This window comes from Camelus dromedarius, chromosome 10, assembly GCF_036321535.1.
Source record: "Camelus dromedarius isolate mCamDro1 chromosome 10, mCamDro1.pat, whole genome shotgun sequence".
In the NCBI taxonomy this organism is placed as follows: Eukaryota; Metazoa; Chordata; class Mammalia; order Artiodactyla; family Camelidae; genus Camelus; species Camelus dromedarius.
The window spans coordinates 68,541,902-68,560,202 of NC_087445.1; the positions used below are offsets into that span (position 1 = coordinate 68,541,902).

Sequence of the window (18,301 nt, forward strand, 5' to 3'; positions counted from 1 at the left end):
GAAAGACTGTGTGACATGACAGTTGTTATCCTCAACATCAGAGACAACATCAAGCTTCCTTCTGTTTCCAATATGCCATTCATCTCAGGATGCCATATTGCACAACTTCTGGGCACACCATTCATACTGTGTTCCATGTGAAAAGTGCTCCTGGAATTGCGCAAGTTGTAGCCTTGACTCAGTGATACAATGGTGAGCAAAACCAGACAGGCGGAAAATACCAATACAAGTGACATTGCTACTACCGTGACGAGCCTGTGATAGACAGAGCTCACCAAGGAGGTCAAGGAAGGCTTCCTGGAGAGAAAGAGGCTTGGGCTGAAATCTGAAGGATGAGCTAAAGTAAACTCGCAAATACCAAACACAGGGATCAGCATTTACAAAGACAGTATAGTGAGAAGGAGTTCAGAGACTAGAGTGAACTGTGGCTTCAGTGGAGAGAATGATGGAGAAAATAGCTTAAATGAGGATAGAGGGAAAGAAAGGCAGGGGTCAAGAGCTGTGAACACATTAAAGAATTTTTCCTTTCATTTTGAGATAAATGTAAAGTTAATGACTGTTTTTAAGCATGCAGGTGACATATCAAGAACACATTTCAGGAATCTGTATGGGGCTTAGATATAGGTATATCTATTGGCCTGAAATTATTTAAGATTAAATTTAGGATAAAAATTAAAGATGAAATAGAAAATTAGATGCAGATGGTCCATGAATCACGTACAAATTTTTGATATGAATGAGTGATGACTATTTTTCTAGGTCTAGGTGCTATAGCTTTCCTCAGGCTCCCAAAGGTGCCTGTGAATCTAAAAATATTAAGAATCTGGGATGGATTATATATACTTTTGAAATGCTCCATGGACAATATTTCTTCTTACCAAGCTTCTGATAAGCGGTTTTTAATAGCTTATATTAAGATATATTTTACACATCATAAAACTCATTCATTTAAAATATGTAATTCAGTAGTTTTTAGTACAGTGACAACACTGTAGAACTATCACTATTATCTAATTCCAGAACATTTCATCAAAAGAAAACCTATCTTATTGGTGGTCATTTCTCACTCCCACTAATCCTGCCCCACTCCTCCCTCACCCCAGTCCCAAGTAACCATTCACCCACTTTCTGTCTATGAATTTGCCTATTCTGAACATTTCATATAAAGGGAATCATACAATATGTGGTCTTTTTTTGTGACTGGGCTTCTTCCATTTAGAATAATGCTCACTATAAACACGTTTCATCCACACTGTAGTACTTATTAGTACTTCATTCTTTTTCACAGCTGAATACTATTCCATCATATGGGTAGACCACATTTTATTCACCTCTTCATCTGTTGATGGGTATCTGGGTCATTTCCACTTTCTGGCTATTATGAATAATGCTGTGACAAACATTCATATACAAGCTTTTACATGGAGACAGCAGAGATTTTTGAGGCAAGAAACTGGATGGCAAAAATCCTCAGTTGCCAGATAAGCTAAAAGGACACATGAAGTCGTGGAGCACAGTGCTTTGCACACAGTAAGTCAAACCATCAAGTCAGAAGGGACGGGAAAGTGCATTTGTCAGGGTGGCCACCCCACCTCTGCTCAGAGGTGGGCCAGGGAAAACAATTTTCCTCTGGAAGCAGTTTGGAGTATGTCTCAACACCTAGGTGTAAGGACTCTGTTTACTGTGAGCTCCCCTACTCTGGTTCACACACACCATAGCACCACGGTGGTGAGAGCCCACCAGAGGCAGTGCAGGCCCTCGGCGCCCTGGCACACTGTCATGTACCTCCAACTTAACACGGCAGTATGAAAAAGAAACAGGCTTTATGAAAATGTTAAAAATATTGCCCACTTCCCACCCTCCAAATAATAAAAATCCTGCCTCTCCCAGGGACTAGGGTGACATTTCCATTCTTTGAAAAAGTGCAAGCCAGTGTCGCTCTTTTGGCTCCTCAAAGCCCTTGGGCCACCTGTGCGGCAGATTATTCCTCACTTAACCTTCCCCGGCCTTTCCCTTTCATTCGGGAGGTGTTTAATTACCTTGGATTCACAAGGCTGCACTTCAGGTGAGCTCTCCTAATGGCCTCATTACCATTTTACACAAAGAAGTCGTTGCTGATTGTAACTGAGCAAACAGGAGTGTATGCCTTCCTGCCTGCCCCTGCTGCTCTGAAACCAGCCAAGTGGGCCTGGGCTCTTGGTGCCCCTGTGACCACTTAGGCCAAGACTTCTGAAGACCTCTCCTTACCCTGCAACAAGGAGAAGCTTTTGTCAGCACTTCAAACTTTGAAACTTCAAGTATATGCGCATCTGATGACTGGTGATAGCATTTTGTCCTTTAAATAAAAGCGAGGAAAGAGAATCTAAGGCTTAAGTAACCCACAGTCATACATCTAAAACCGAACTTGCTCTGAGTGCTCCTGCGGGTGCTGGTCAAATCATTAACATTGGGCTCATCAGGCATAATTTTTTGGGGGGGCCAGAAATGCCAGTGAGGGTGGCTTCCTCCTTTAATGAGGTATCAGGAGGGGGACAGAAAACAAAGGGAAGAGAGTACAAAATTGAACTCATTACCTTCTTAGCCCCCTCCTCCTCCTGTGTCCCATCTTGGTTACCGCAGCCACATCCACCCAGTCTCCTAGGCTAGACTTGCACATTAGATTCCATTCTTCTCCTTCCCTTCCCATAACCGTTCTCCACATCTTACCAACACCACCCCAAATATACCCTGAATTTGCCCTCTCCTCTCAGTGCCCTTGACCTTGGCCTTGTGCTGTTCAGCTCTAGTCACCCTCTCTTGGCCCCAGTTGGTGGAGTAGTTTTCTAGATGGGCTCTCTGTCTTCAGTTTTCCCTCAATGCCATCACCCATAGCTGTCCCAGTATTCTTGGAAATAGATGAATCTAACCTCTATCAAAATCTGCCATCACCACCTGCAGAAAAACAGCCTAACTCCTCAGAGCAGTCTGTGATCCTCTCCTCAACTGGCCTCTCTTCCCTTGGCCCCACTTAACGTATACTTGACTGATACTGAATTGCTATCCAGAAGTATATGCCACCCTCCAGCCCAAACATATGCTGACAACTCAAATGGAGTTGTCCCTTGGCCCTTTCTGTCCTACTTGTGAATATCTTTTCACCCTTTGAAAGACCATCCAAGTGCCCCTCAGTTGGGGCCTATTAAGTAAATTATACCACATCCTTACAACGAAATACTGCAGAGCTGCTAAGATGTGGCAGTACTCTATGAACTCTCATGAAAAAATGTCCACAAACTACTGCCAAATGGGGAGGTGGAGGGACACAAGTCGCAGAGCAATATATATAACATAAATCATTTAAAAATTATATATATGTATGTTCACATACGTAGTAAGAATCTGAAATGCCATGTATCAAACTTGAACCATGCATGGATGCTTTCACTTTGTATTTCATGCACTTTTGATTGTTTTGATGATCCTTTATAAAAAAAAAGTATGTTACTTTCATAATAAAGAATTTAAATGAGGTGTTTTTCTTTAATAGTCAAATTCAACATTGCCTTGGGTTAAGGGAAAGAGGAAATCTAGGTGTCCCCTCCTTTGTGAAGCCTTCCCTGACCACTAAGACAGGCTTAATGACACCCTACCTGGGCCCCCTCGGACTGCATAGGTGATTTGTCCATGAACTGTAGTGTCTACCACCTTTGATGCTAGACTGTGAACTCCCAGAAGGGCCAGCAGTGGGCCAGCAGCGTTTGGCCCAGTGTCATCATTCAGCACTTTTTGCTAAGTGAAAGAACAGATGATTGAGTGTTTTGACATCTTGAGAAGTATTTCCAGTGGCTGAGCCTCCCTGCTTGTGTGAAAGTCTGGGATCACATTCTTCAGTGATTGATCATTGGAAGAAACTGGTTTCAGTTGGGAAGGATTGGGAGAGAAATTGATACTCATGTACTTCCCTTTTGCAGAAGGCCATCACTAAGATGCAACAAAATTACAAGGAAAATGAACCTCTGGTTGCCGAATGAGTGAAGGTGGACAACAGGACCAGTCTTAACACAACACTGCAAAATGCCATGTGTCCAGTAACATGTGCCGGTGTCCCCACCCCCACCCCAGCCCACACCTGCCTCCTGTCTGACCTGGTCACTAGGCTCTACCTCTCAGGTCTCTTGGCTTCGCCTGCTCCTCTGTCCCACGCACTCCTCAGGCAGCAGAGTGTAGAGCTCAAATCACAAAAGCCTACATCTAAGATTGGAAACCTGGCTTCCTAACTTTCTTAACATTTCTGAGCTTCAGTTTCCTTTGCTGTAAAATGAGGTACCTGCAACATACATACATGGTGAGGATTAAAATATAATGGATGTAAAATGGAGAACAGACGTAGCAGATTGCCTAGCTTTGTGTTTTGTTGAATTAGTACCTGGACGACTTTCAACTGGTGGCCCTTCTTCTATTTTCTTCCTGGTCCAATCCATCCTCTGCACTGAATTATCTTTCTAAAATGAGAGGTTGAATCATATCACTCCCTTCCTCTAAAACTTTCAGTGACTCCAGGGTGCTAACATAATAAAGTCCAAATTCCTTAGCACAATATTCGAGTCCTTCTAGGGGTCTGGCTCCAGCTGTATTTCCAACTTTATCTTCTACTCAATTTCAGAGGCCTCAAACTATCCCCAAGCCTGGGATACTCTTTATTCCATTCTCTAACAAAACCCTCTATTAAAAACAAAAGTCGCTGACTTTTCGGTGCTGCCCTCTGTCAGAACAAATAGCTGTTTCTCAGGGCACGTTAGCCTGTGACTCTGGTTGATGCCCAGTCTTGGCAGGCCCCATGCTGGAGATGTGCTGGGAACAGAGCTGCATCTGACCAGGGCCCAGCTCCTGAGGGCTTGCAATCAAGCCCCCCAGTCCAGCCACAAGTTAGCTTATTACTACTTCAAAAGGGGTTCACACATTGCAACCATCATTATCCTACTATTTAGCTTTTTGTAATAACCAGCAGCTTATATATCTTCCTTCCCGCTACAATAAAGACCCTTGCAATTCATATCAGCACTGGGCAAGTGTAGGTTTATTTCTTCATCACTTGGTTGCAATCTGTGGGGGGAGGGGAGAATAAGGATGGCATACTCTTCACCTAGTCACTTCTAGGACACTCCTCTCCACCTCTTTTCATCAGTGCTGGCACTTTGAGATCTGTCAGCAGCTTCCTATTGCTCTGAGGATAAAGGTGAGAGTCCTAGTCTGGCCTGCAAGCCTTTCTCAGAGCCGAGGCTCCTGCATTTTCTCCATGGCTTCAGCCATACCCACTGGGCTCCAGTCTCACCCAAGACCTTTGGATAGGTGACCTCCTCTCACCACCATCACCTCCCTGCCCAGCGCCCAGCACTGTGCAAAGGCCTTTCCACAAATCATCTATCACCCATGTTGACCAAGGTGGTAGCTGCAATTAAATGTATGAAATGTAGTTGGTGTGACTGAGGAAATGAATTTTATTTCATTTTAATCAATTAAAATTTAAATAGCCACATGTGAATATTGGCTACCATACTGGACAACACGGGGCCCTAGATCAACTCCTCTTCCTCCTTCAGATCTCAGCTCAAATACCACTTGCTCAGTCTGACCCCCTCAGACTAGACCGAGGTCCCCCTGTCATATACTCACTGCGCCTTTCCTTCACAGACAGACAGCAAGGTGATGGTGTTGTGCAACCATCCATACTGTCTGTCTCTCCCATCAGACTGAATGTTCCAGAGAGGCAGGGACCATGGCCATCCTCAGTGCTGGCACAACATCACAAGTAGAGATATGGTTCTTCTCAAAGTCTGACTGAGGGGGCCCACTTTTTGCATGAACTGCTCAGTGTCAGAACTGGAGTTAAAAGATTTTTTTTTTTTTTTTGACAAATCAGACACCCAGCAGCAGCTTGAAGGGGCAGGGAACAGAATCACTTTTTAAAAATAATCCCCCTTTTAAAAAAGCCCCCTTCTAAAAATAGCCCTTAAATACTAAGGCAAATTGATTCTTCCTTTTTCTGAATAAACCAGACCTCAAGGCTTTGCTATAAGCTGGGGCATGTCTGCAGAGGGCGGAAGGCATCACTGCCTTGTTTGCCCATCTTCAGGGCCACACACACATTGGCTCCTCTGCTCCCTTCATGTGGGCAACAAAAAATGGCCCGGTGCACCTATACACACCTCACTTAGTTCTTGCCTCAAATTTGAAGCAAAAAGTCTTGATACGGAAAGGCCATCCCACCCCACTCTCTTTTTTAGTAGTAGTTTCTGGGAAAACCAGGAATTCATCAGGGAAAAGGAATAGGAACTAGTATTTATCAAGCACTCTACCAGGTACCAAAAGCCACGGTAGGTGTTTTCATACCCAGCATTGTATTAAAATTTCAGCACAAGTGAGCTAGGCAGGGAGTTAGCCCCACTGTACAGATGAGGAAAGTGAGCCTCGGCCCCATCTCACACAGCTAGGATAGCAAGGGGCAGAGGTCAGAGTCAAGCCCAAGTCTGTCTTACTCCACAGTCCCTGCTATTCCATTCATTCTCACTGCTGCCAGGATTTCTTAGACCAGCAAATCAGATTTGTCCACGATACTGGTTTATTTTTTCCACAACTTAATATATCTCCATTATTGCTTCCTCTCATTCCTTGCTTTTCTGTTTCTTTCTTGAGAACGTGGTTGTACCTTGACCTCGGTTGGCTTTAATTGCTTCTTCTGCATCCCATTTTCCCCTCAGAGATCCCAGTTCTCCGTGGGGGAGAGGGGACTGCGCTAGTTATGCCGCGCTCCAAGCTGGGGCTGCTATGACCCGAGGGGCCCAGGGCTCTGCTCCCTCTGTCTCTCCTGACATCTTATGGGCCGAGCATTAAGTCAGAAAGTTAGAGGCAAGCATTGCAATTCTAAGCAGCTTTTTGTTAGACAAAAGGATCAATTTTCATTATGTGAGTGGCTACTTCGCTACATGCTATAACGGCTTTGTTGAGCATCCTGAGGACAAACTATCAGGTCCTCAGGATGACATTCCTGGAGTCAAAAAAAAATTGAAAAGAAAAAGGCCACTTCCACTATCTGCCAAATAAAGCTCAGGAGGAGTCTTGCATACACACTGCCCTCCAGCCCCCTCCCCGTGTGTTTAATCCTAGTACCTCAGCATTGTAAACTGAAACACACAGTAGCAAAGGTTTTTGCATTTTTCTATTTATTTCTAATACTCATCTTCCTCCAAACACCTTTTCTTTTTTGCCCATAGGAAGTGAAATTGTCTTTGTTTTCCTTAAAAAACAATTTAGCTCTAATACACACACACACACACACACACACACACATACACACACACACACAATGCAGCTGAACGCTAAAGGAGGCTACAAGAGCTGAGCTCAAAGTAAATGTGTATTTATAATATTAGGTGGTCATTCAATAAAAAGATTATTTCTACCCAAATACATGCACGTATGTATGCTTATGTATATATGCATCCATGGAGAATCTTCAAAGAAGGGTTTTCTCTCTCATACTTCTGGCAGTTTAGGTTTAAAGGTCAGATTTAAACTATCACCATGTTTCACAATGCAATCTGTGCAGTGCCGCGTAATGAAATGGTTCAGTAAAGGTGCTCGTGGAAATTCTTTTAATTAGGTCTAAGGCTTTTCAGTTGTCAACATGAATAAACCAAGAACCATTCTCTTGCAAACACAATGCACAAAATACAAATGTAAGTTACCTTTGAAGAGACAGATACTCACTGGCAAAAGGAAAGTTATAACACATGTTTTTTACAACATATCCTTCACCAATTTTCTAAAAAAATACCAACATCTTTCAACAACAAAATGGACTGCAAGTCAAAAATAAAGCTGCTACTCTATTTCTAATGAACCAGGACACTAATGCTTGGTTCTAATGAAAAGTATTTGGAGGAAGACTAAAGTTAATCATAACTAAAAATGTTTACCAAGAGACTAACGACTTTCTTTGCGAGCAAAAGCCACCTTTCTATTTAACTATAATTAATCCTACAGATCAGCGGTATTTCAGTCAGATATGTGAATGTCCCAAAATGACTCCTGCAAATTGAATGATATCGATTAAAAATGCACCAAAATGCACTTTTGCCCTCAGCACCACTATCTGAGGCTCAAAAATAACACAGTAGGAACGTCATCAAGACCACTGCTTTTCAAAGCTGTGTTGACAAACTAAACTATCTGGGTTTGGAATTTTTAGCTGTCAGCTCGAACATGAATCTAGGGATTGAAATTCACAAAACGAAAACTAGAAGAAAATGGTAGGTTGCTTGGGGAAGTTGGATTGTATCTGCATCGAGCTCTGATGGAAAAAGCAAAACTAAATCCAATCACCACCAAGGGTACAGATTTAGATGGATACTTTATAAAAGCCAATCGGCTGGTCTGGGGAACAGGAGACATGGAATGGGACAACTCAAATGGAGCAATGGCAGCATGAAATAAACATGTGTAATAAATCAACACATTGATTAATCAGCCAATGAATGCATGTCTAGCAAACCCTGAGTTCAAATCCTGACTCAGTTGCTGTCCATTAGCTGGATGCCTTTAGGCAAGTTACTTAACCTCTTCTCTCCATTTATCAAAAAAAGAGGAAAAGTACCTCCCCCTTTCCCCCAGGATTGTTATGTAGATTAAATGTCAAGATTTTCAAAGCCTCTAGCACAGTTCCTGGCACACAGTAGGAGCCTAAATAGATGGTGGCTATTCTTCCACACTAACCCAACTCCACAGCCAAAACTACCTAAGCCAGTATTTTAGCATTAAAAAGAGTAACATGCTCACAATTAACATTTTCTAGGGCATCAATTACTGAAACGTCACTCATTATGCTAAGCCTAGTGGGTTTATCTAGTGACCCAAACTCGTGTGTATTTGGGAGTTAATGAAGTGCTTGGTGTTTACAGAGATAAAAGCAGGATTTGTCTCAGCAACAATCCTGGGCTGAATGGATACAGATTTCCATGCCTAGGGATGCAGCCGGGCCGGATCCACGGTGGACCACATGGATACATCCACACAGAGTGAGATATCTCCCAAGGGGATCTGGACATCTCCACCTCCTCAGGAGAGGAAAAAAACAGGAAGGGGGGGGGGTGGGAAGTGTGTATAATAGATGTGTTTCACAGTGTCCCTGCTGTGATGAACAACTTGATCCACTTACAGTTCCAAACACATGATGCATAAAAGAGCTGACAGAAATTCAATTCTTGCAAAGAAAAGCATCTGCTCTCTAGTGGGAACGGCCAAACATTAAGCAGTTTTAAGGCAGGGCAAAGACCTAGCGGAGCACACTTCATTATCTAGATAGCCAGAGTCAAGAAATGCCGAGGATCACAAACGAACGAAGTAGCAGCCGAGATTCCAAGCATTAATTACCCAGAGTAAAATGATTCAAGTTAAATCTTTGCTACGACAAATATTAAACCCAGCTGTGTTTATGTAGCAGTTGTGAAAAAGAAGGAAAAAAAGAAATCCGTGTACAATATCTGTGAGCTCTGCCAGTTAATTGAATTCGCTGGCAGCACTTCCTCTACCACGAGCCAAACATCCTCAAAGATAAAATGTAGCTTTTAAACAGACCTGGGGAAAACGGAATCAAGAAATTTCAACCAATAAAACACAACTCTTTACTGGTATAAAAGTAAAGTAAAATTCAGTAATGAAAGGAAGGAAGTCTCTTAAACATTTACTGCATTCCAAAGCTTGGAGTTGCAGTTTATTGCTGAGGTCTCTTCTGATGTCCCACAGTGCTCCTGCTCCAGCATCTTTAATGAAGTGCAATAAACCCCTATAAAATACTCGATTGTTGACAAATCATACACACACACACTCGGGGCAAGGCCCACTGGATCACAATGCTCCTTCCCTTCCTGCATGAAATTTACAAGTCGTGGGGTGGACATGGTCATGGAGAGTGGTCCAACACAGAACAGAGACCTACAGATGCTCCCCTAAAAGCATGAGGAATGAATGACTCGATAATGATGATAGGTGATACTGCTAAGAATTCTCGTCAGCAAACTGTCCTCTGACCTCAAGTCCAATGTTAGATTTGGGGTAGGGGAAGCTTTGGACAGATTCTAGGAACCAGAGAAGCAACAAGGGGTTGGATCCAACGCTCTACCCTTAGTCTGGGTAGTGTAGTGTAGTGCAGGACAGACCCTATCATATCACTACCTGACTTAACTTAGTTGGTTCCCCACTGCCCAAAATATGAAATCCAAACTAGTTTTTATGACAGAAGGCCATTTCCAATCTGGTCCCTCCTGGCTACTTCTTTGGTCTCATTTTTTGTCCCTCCCAACCACACATCCTATGTTCCAGCTGGACTAGACTATTATCCCCGGCCCAAATACATTACACTTTTGTTCACACCTCCAGCCTTGATGCATTCCATTCCCGCCTCCCAGTATGCTCATCTCTCCTTTTCCAGGAATAGTGCCTGTTTCTTGTATATCTCCATGTTCCTTTGGTCCAACACACTGAGCACACATCCAAAAAACTTTGGCTGGATAAGTAATCTCCATTTCTGAACTGGCTATCGATCTGCCCATTTGGGACATTCTGAACCAGAAGTGTCTGGAGGTCCCTGTGGATGGAAACAAAGCTGCTGGTGTAAGTGAGGAGGAGAGCGACAGAGCTGTGCCAGGAGAGGCAGGGAGAGACTGGATTACAAAGGGCTGTGTTATGGAGATTGCATTTTCTCCAGAGAAAAATAAAGAATTGTTAAAGGGTTTTAATTTGGGGAGTGGTATTCATGTTCCAGAATATGCCTTCATTTACAGCAACAGAGAATGGTCTGGGATTGGAGAAGTGAGGGCAAGACTGGTAGCTCAGTCTTCTATTAGCTCTCTACTAACCAGTCTATGACCTCACTAAGAAAAAGGTCTATGTCTTAATCATCTCTGCATCCATTACACCCAATATAAAGCCTGACACATAGTAGGTGCTCAGGGGAATGCCTGTTTGTTTTTTTTTTTTTAACTTATTTGGGGGGGGGGGGTAATTAGGTTCATTTATTTATTATTTTTAGTGGAGGTACTGGGGATTGAACCCAGGACCCTGTGCTTGCTAAGCATGCACTCTACCACTGAGCTGTACCCTCCTCCCCTGGAATGTCTGTTTACGTTTGTTACATTCTTCTGACTTTACTGAGGTTTAACTGACAAATAAAACTGTATGTAATTAAAGTACCAAAATGTGATGATTTGATATACATATATATCATGAAATAATCATCACAATTAAGTTAGTTAACATATTCATCATTTCACATAGTTATCTTTTTTTGTATGTGTGGTAGGAACACTTAAGATCTACGCTCAGCAAGTTTCAAGTGTGCAATACAGTATTACTAACTATAGTCACCATGCTGTAAGTTAGATGCTCAGAACATATTCATGTTATAACTGAAGTTTGCACCCTTTGACCAACATTTCCCCATAGGAAGGAAATGCCTGCTGAATGAATATGTATTCTTTTAGCGAATACTAACAACATATGTTTTAACAGAGCTGAAGGATCAAATCCAGAGTAGTAAGTCTACAAGGACTGTGCGTATAAAGATTTATGTAAGATTCTTAATATAATCAGAGCCTGCCCACCTCTCTACTCGGCATTTTTCTTCCTATCAGAATTTTAAGAATGCATTTTTTTCTATTTCGTTCTGTTTTGTTTGCAAGGTTTACTATTTAGTTTAGACATTTCTCAAAAGAACAGATAGCCCGTGAGTCTGCTCTGCAAGATCTAGTCCCATGCTTCTGGGGTCAAATGCACTGCTGACTCACAAGGAAGGAAGGCATACCAGCGCCTAGGAGCCTCCGAAGCAGCATCTTTAGAGCCTGAGGGTCCCGGCTCTTTGGAAAAACACGGCATAGAGAAGTTCAGGCCAGTGAGGTCCTCAGCAATGGTCTAACAAAGGCTTGGCCTTCTCTGAGCAGGTACTGCTCTCTCTCCAACCAACACAGCAAGCAGGGGTACTCCAGAGAGAGACAGCAAGCAGACGCTGGACTTACTTGAATCTGGGCCCTTCTGAATCAGATTTGCCTTTGGACTCCCAAAGACAGCTACATGGTATACAGCCCATTTTTTAATGTAACTTGAACCAGTCCTGAGATCACAATTAAGCAAGACACTGCCATTCACTCAGTAAACATTTACTAAGTACATGCTACATGCTCAACTCCAAGGCAGATACAAACATGAAGAAGGAAGAGGTTTATGTCCCTACGCTAGAGGGGTTGAAGAGAGGACGTAAAAAGACAGAAACAATTCCTATATAACATGACTAGTGCTATAAAAGAGGGTGTGCCATGTGCTTTGAGAATACAAAGGATAGAGCTGCTGAGGGAGGGTCAAGACTTGTTTCTAAAGACTAGAAAACTGGAGTTAGAAGATACTGAAGGGATGGAATGCAATTATGAAGACACTGTCAACCTTCTAGTTTCACAGCACAGGAGGGAAGTACAGGGTCCAAATGACTGGTGCCCTCACACAGGTGACTGGGATATCTACACGTGCATACAATTCCCATGGAAAAAAAAAATTTTAAACACTTTTTCAAAAGTAGGTGCTGACTTTCATATTACTGATAAAAGTGAAAACTGGTACAATCTTTTGGGGGAGGTAGTGGCATTTAAAAGTATATATCAAAAGCCTTCAAGTTTTATATACCCATGATTCAGAAATACATTGCTACTTGTAGCAATTCATGGAATTCAAGCAAATGATACAGAGATTTAGCTACAAACATGTACATCACACTGCTGTTTAAAGAATGCAAAATCTGAAATAATCAGGAGAGGCCTGGTCAAATATATCACAGTATATACAACTATACAGTGGATGGCAGTCCATACATTAAAAGTTAATGAATTTTAATAATTAAGATGGTCACAATAGAGATTTGCAGATACTAATACATATAAAATAAATAAACAACAAGTTTATACTGTATAGCACAGGGGACCATATTCGATACCTTGTAGTAACCTATGGTGAAGAAGAATATGAGAACAAATGTATGTATTTTCCTATGTGACTGAAGTATTGTGCTGTACACCAGAAATTGATGCAACATTGTAAACTGACTGTACTTCAATAGAAATATATTAAAATCGAAAAAAGATCATAATATATAAATGATTTTCCTTTCTATTTTTACTGTGATGCAGAGTAATGAGTGTATTACACTTTGTAAGCCAGTGTATGTATATTGTATATATTTAATTTAGAAGTTTCATGAATTGATTCTTACCCATATTATGTGTGAGGTACTCTGATTTTTCTAAATTCTACTCCTTTTGAAAAAATGCTTGTTGTAACCCACTAAATTGATTTTATGGTTTCACTAATGGGTGACTACTTGCAATTTGAAGAAAGCCATTTTTAGGTTGTAAAGTAAATTCCCAATGGCATTTAATAATCATGATGAAAGAGGCAAAATGCTTGGCACTCAATATACCCAGTAAATTTTAGCTGTAATGTACACTGAATTTCTCCTTTCTCTTCTAAAATGTGAACTCTGATCTTCAGAGATCATTGCTTTTCCAGATATTTACACAAGGTGGAGAGTCAAACATTGAATAAATAACTGAGTTTTCCAAGGTCTAGAGTTCAAACCAGATCACACACTTTGCTTATTCATTCATTCATTCACTCATTCCACAAACATCCACTGAATGCCCCTGTGAGCCATGTACAGTGCCAGGGCTGCGTTCATAACTTTGGAGCGCCCAAATGCTTAGAGGGGAAAGAGTGATGTAAATAAGCATGACAAGATCTAGTAAGTGGTATGGAAAACAATGGTATGGAAGCATTATGATATAGTAAGAGGTATGGAAAAAATGTTATGGAATCCCAGAGGAGGGAGTGTCAAACTGGGGGCATCACAGAAGTGATTTTTGAGGAATGCCCTAAAGAACAAATAGGTTTTCACCAAGCAGAGAAGGAAGGGTATCCTAATCATTGGGAACATGGAAAGAAGCACAGAGCTGTGAATGAGCATGAGGAACTGGGGATGGGATCACTCTCCTCGTGGCTGGGAAATGGGGTATGAGCAGTGAAGTGATGCAAGATGAGGCTGAAGGGTTGCCTGGGGTCAGTGCCCAGGTTGTGAAGAAGCCTGGATGCCGGGTAGAAGGACTGATAACTACCTTGGCCTGGGGCACTGCTGGCGCTCTGTAAATAGTATCTTTCTTCCCTTGCCTTCTCCCCTTTCTCACACCAATGAACACAGCTCAGTGTAGTTTCTCTCACTCTTAACATGCTTAGAAACCTCTTGAATAACCCTCAAAAATTCCACCAAGGAAGAACAAGTAGTTTAAGTGGTTTAAAATGCACCATTAAATCATTGTGATTTTTTCAGAAAAAGAATATGGAGAAGAAAGAGAAACTACAATCCTGAAGACATACAAACCATAAAGCCAAATGCCAAATTTCAAGTATCTCAGAAGAGAGGAGGAAAGATGATTTTTCTATCATAAAACTAGTAATAGTCATATCACAGAAAATTTGGAAAATAAGAGAAAAAAGTTAACTTACAACTTTACTATCCTAATATACCACTGTTGGCAATTTGGAAGTTCTTCTAAAAATCTTTTACTTCTGAGTATTTTTTTTTTCCATTATAGTCATAGATGTATCATTCAATATTCTCCCTGAATTGTATCCGTGACACTTCCTGTGTAGCCCACATTCTTCATAATCATCGTTTTTAATGGCTGTAGCGTACACTCCATTGAATAGTAGTGGGATAAATTACCTTAATCACACTCCTTAATTTTGGATATTGAGGTTTCTTCCAACTTCAGTTAACATAAACAATGCTATTTGGTTAGGCGGCTTTCTCCATTTACAAGTACTTGCCAGACAAAATCTTAAAAGTAGAATTACTAAGTCAAAAGGGAATATACATTTTAACGTCCTATTACATATACCATCACATAAGAAAGCCTGATTTAGAAGAGCATCAATCAGGTTACAGAAGGCATGAAATAAGAGAAAGGAGAGCATAAACAGATGGTAAAGGCCAGCACACACATGTGCATACACAAAAGCCTGTGAATTTCAGGTCAAAGAATATTAGAAAGGGCCCCAAGTGAGCTCTGGGAAATCACTGATGAAGTGTGGTATGTCCACAACACTGGAAGCCTGGAAGAGTTTTAGCTCTCCTTTATCAAGCTTTTTAAAAGCCCTACAAACTACTCATCAGCTAAACAGCTTATACTTAACACTCTTGAAGGAACAAGAGATGTTCTTTAAATTTTAAGAGGGAAACAGATCAAGAGTGCTTGGTTAAATGGCTACAGAGGGAAGGACATTATGTTTCTGTTCTCAGCATCCACATGGGCTTGAAATAAACATGAAGTCTGTAAACAGGTCTCTGTATCAATAAAAGACAGACCATTCTTACCATATTCCTCCCTCCAAAATCCACAGCTAGGGAACGATACAGTTGTCAGTGAAAACAATACATTTTCAAGTTTCATGGAACCCAGCAAAGCACAACAGTATTAACCTTGCCAATCCTCTTATCTCTCTCTTTTTTTAAGGTAGAAAAAGCTAACTGAGATAAGATTATAAAATTTAAGACTAAATTGTCTAGTTGACTAGTAGAAAGCCAGAGCCACCTTGACTCCAAAGTCACCCCTTATGCAGTGTTCATAAATCATGTAAAAATTGGCAGAGCTGTTCTGAAAGCTACTCAATATTGGAACTTCCTTTTAAAATTAATTTCCAAGTCCTCTGCCTGTCTAAAATTTACCTTATCATGTCATAACTTATATACAACAGAATGCATACATTTAAAAAGTACAGTTCAGTGAGTTTTGACAAATGTATACAACTGTGTAACCATCACCACAATCAAGAAACAGGACATTTCCTTCACCTCAAAATGCTCCTTGGTGTCCTTTTCAATCAGTTCCTGCCTTCTCCATCCTAGGCCAAGGCAACTGCTGGTCTGAATTCATCTACTATAGACTAGTTTTCTCTCTTTTTAAAATATAAATGAAATCATATAGTATATTCTCATATGTCTGGCTTTTATGCTCATTGTAGTATATTCAAGATTCATCCATGTTGTTTTGTGTATCGCAAGTATGATACAATGGAATATTGACCCAGTAGTAGAAAATAAGAGATAAAACACACTGCTTATCCACCTATCAGCTGATGGATGTTAGGGTTGTTACCAGGTAGTATTTACTATGAATAAAGCTGCTATAAACATTCATGTACAACCTGTTTGGATATATATATATTTTTATTTCTCTTGGATAAATACCTAGAAGTGGGATTATTGGGTTATATTGTTGGTGTATGTTTAACCTCAGAGAAAACTGCCAAACTTCTCCTAAGTGGATGTACCATTTTATGCTCCCATCACCAGTGATGAAAGTTTCAGATCAGTTGTTTCACATCCTTGCTAACACTTATTGTTGTCAGTCTTTAAAAATTGTTTAAGTCAGGTTTATTGAGGTATGATTTACATACAATAAAAGTTACCACTTTCAGTAACTAGTTCTATGAATTTTGAAAGATGTATATAGCCATGTAACCATCACCACAATCAAGATACTGAACAGTTCCATCATCTCCCAAATTTACCTTGTGCCCCCTTTTATAGTCAACTGCTCCTCCCAGCCCCTGCTCCTGACAACCACTTACCTGATTTCTTTCTCTATAGTTTTGCCTATTCCAAAATATCAAATAAATGGATTCTTCCACTTAGCATAATGTAAGGTTCATCCATTTTGTTGGATAGATCAGTACTTAGTTTCTTTTGATTGCCATATAATATTTCATTTTGTGAGCATACCACTGTTTATACCTTCACCAGCTGAAGGGCATTTGGAATGTTTCCAGTTTTTGGCAATTATGAACAAAGAGGCTAAAAACATTCATGTACATTTGTTTGTGTGTATATATGTTTTCATTTTCTTGGGTGAATACCTAAGACTGGAATTGCTTGGTCACATATGTTTAAGATATACATTTATAAGAAATGCAGTGTGTTTATTTTAGCCATACCGGTAGGTAAACAGCAGTACCCTCTTTGTGGTATTAATTTGCACCCTCATGGAGTATTTTTTTCCTGTGCTTATTGGCTATTTGAGTGTCTTTTATTGTTAAGTGTCTCTTTATGTCTTTTGCCTACTTTATAATTGGGCTGTTGTCTTATTCAGTTTAAGGGTTCTTTATATTTTCTGGGGAAAAAGTCCTTTTGAAGATACAAGTATCTAGAATACTTTCAGTCTGTTGCTTGTCCTTTCATTTTTAAAATGGTGACTTTTGAATAGAGTAAGTTTTCCCCCTTTATGAGGTTCAACTTATCACTTTTTCTTTTATGATGTATGTTTTATGTCTTAACTTAGAAAACTTTGCCTACCTTAGTTCATGAAGATTTTCTCCTATATTTTCTTCTATTCATTTTATAGTTTTTGGTTCTATATTTAGATCTATAATCCATTTTGAGCTAATATTTGCACAAGGTAAAAGTCAATATTCTTTTTTTCCCATATGGATACCCAGTTCTTCCAGTAGCATGTATTGAAGAAAACTATCCTTTCTCTATTGAATTATTTGGCATATTTGTTGAAGGTCAATAAACCATTTATGTATGGGCCTAATTCTGAACTATTTATTCTGCTCTACTGAACTCTATGCTTACCTACAATGTCTGTCTATATTTATTATAACTTTATTGTAAGCCTTAAAAGTTGGTAATGTAAGTCCGACAACTTTGTTCTTTTCAACATTGTTTTGGCTATTCTAGATCTTTCACATATTCGTGTACATTTTAGAATCAGCTCAAGTTTTTTTTTTTTAAGCCATCTGGAATTTGGGCTGGAATTATATTGAATTCTATAGATTAATTTAGGAAAAATTAACATCTTAAAAATATTGAGTCTCCCAATCCAAAATGTGGAATATCTCTCCATTTGTTTAGGTCTTTTGAATTATTTTCTCAGAAATGTTTTACAGCATTCAGTATACAAATCTTGCATATATTTCATTAAATTTATTCCTAAGTATTTTGTATGTTATTTAAAATGGTACTTTAAAATATTTCATTTTTCAACTGCTCATTACTAGTATGTAGAAATACATTTAATTTTTGTATACTAACCTTCTCCTGCACCTCTGCTAAATTTGTTCATGAGACCGCCTTAGGATTTTCCATATACATGATCATGTTGTCTGAATAAAGACAACTTTTCTTCCTTCTCTCTAATCTTTAGGGCTTTTATTTCTTTTCCTTGACTTA

At 40.2% G+C, this 18,301-nt stretch overlaps 1 protein-coding gene across 4 annotated transcripts in view; it reads right to left on the reverse strand.

Annotated features, from left to right (window-relative positions):
* DENND1A (DENN domain containing 1A) overlaps positions 1 to 18,301 on the reverse strand; it is a 470,496-nt gene that overhangs the window by 144,994 nt on the left and 307,201 nt on the right. The window lies entirely within an intron of this gene.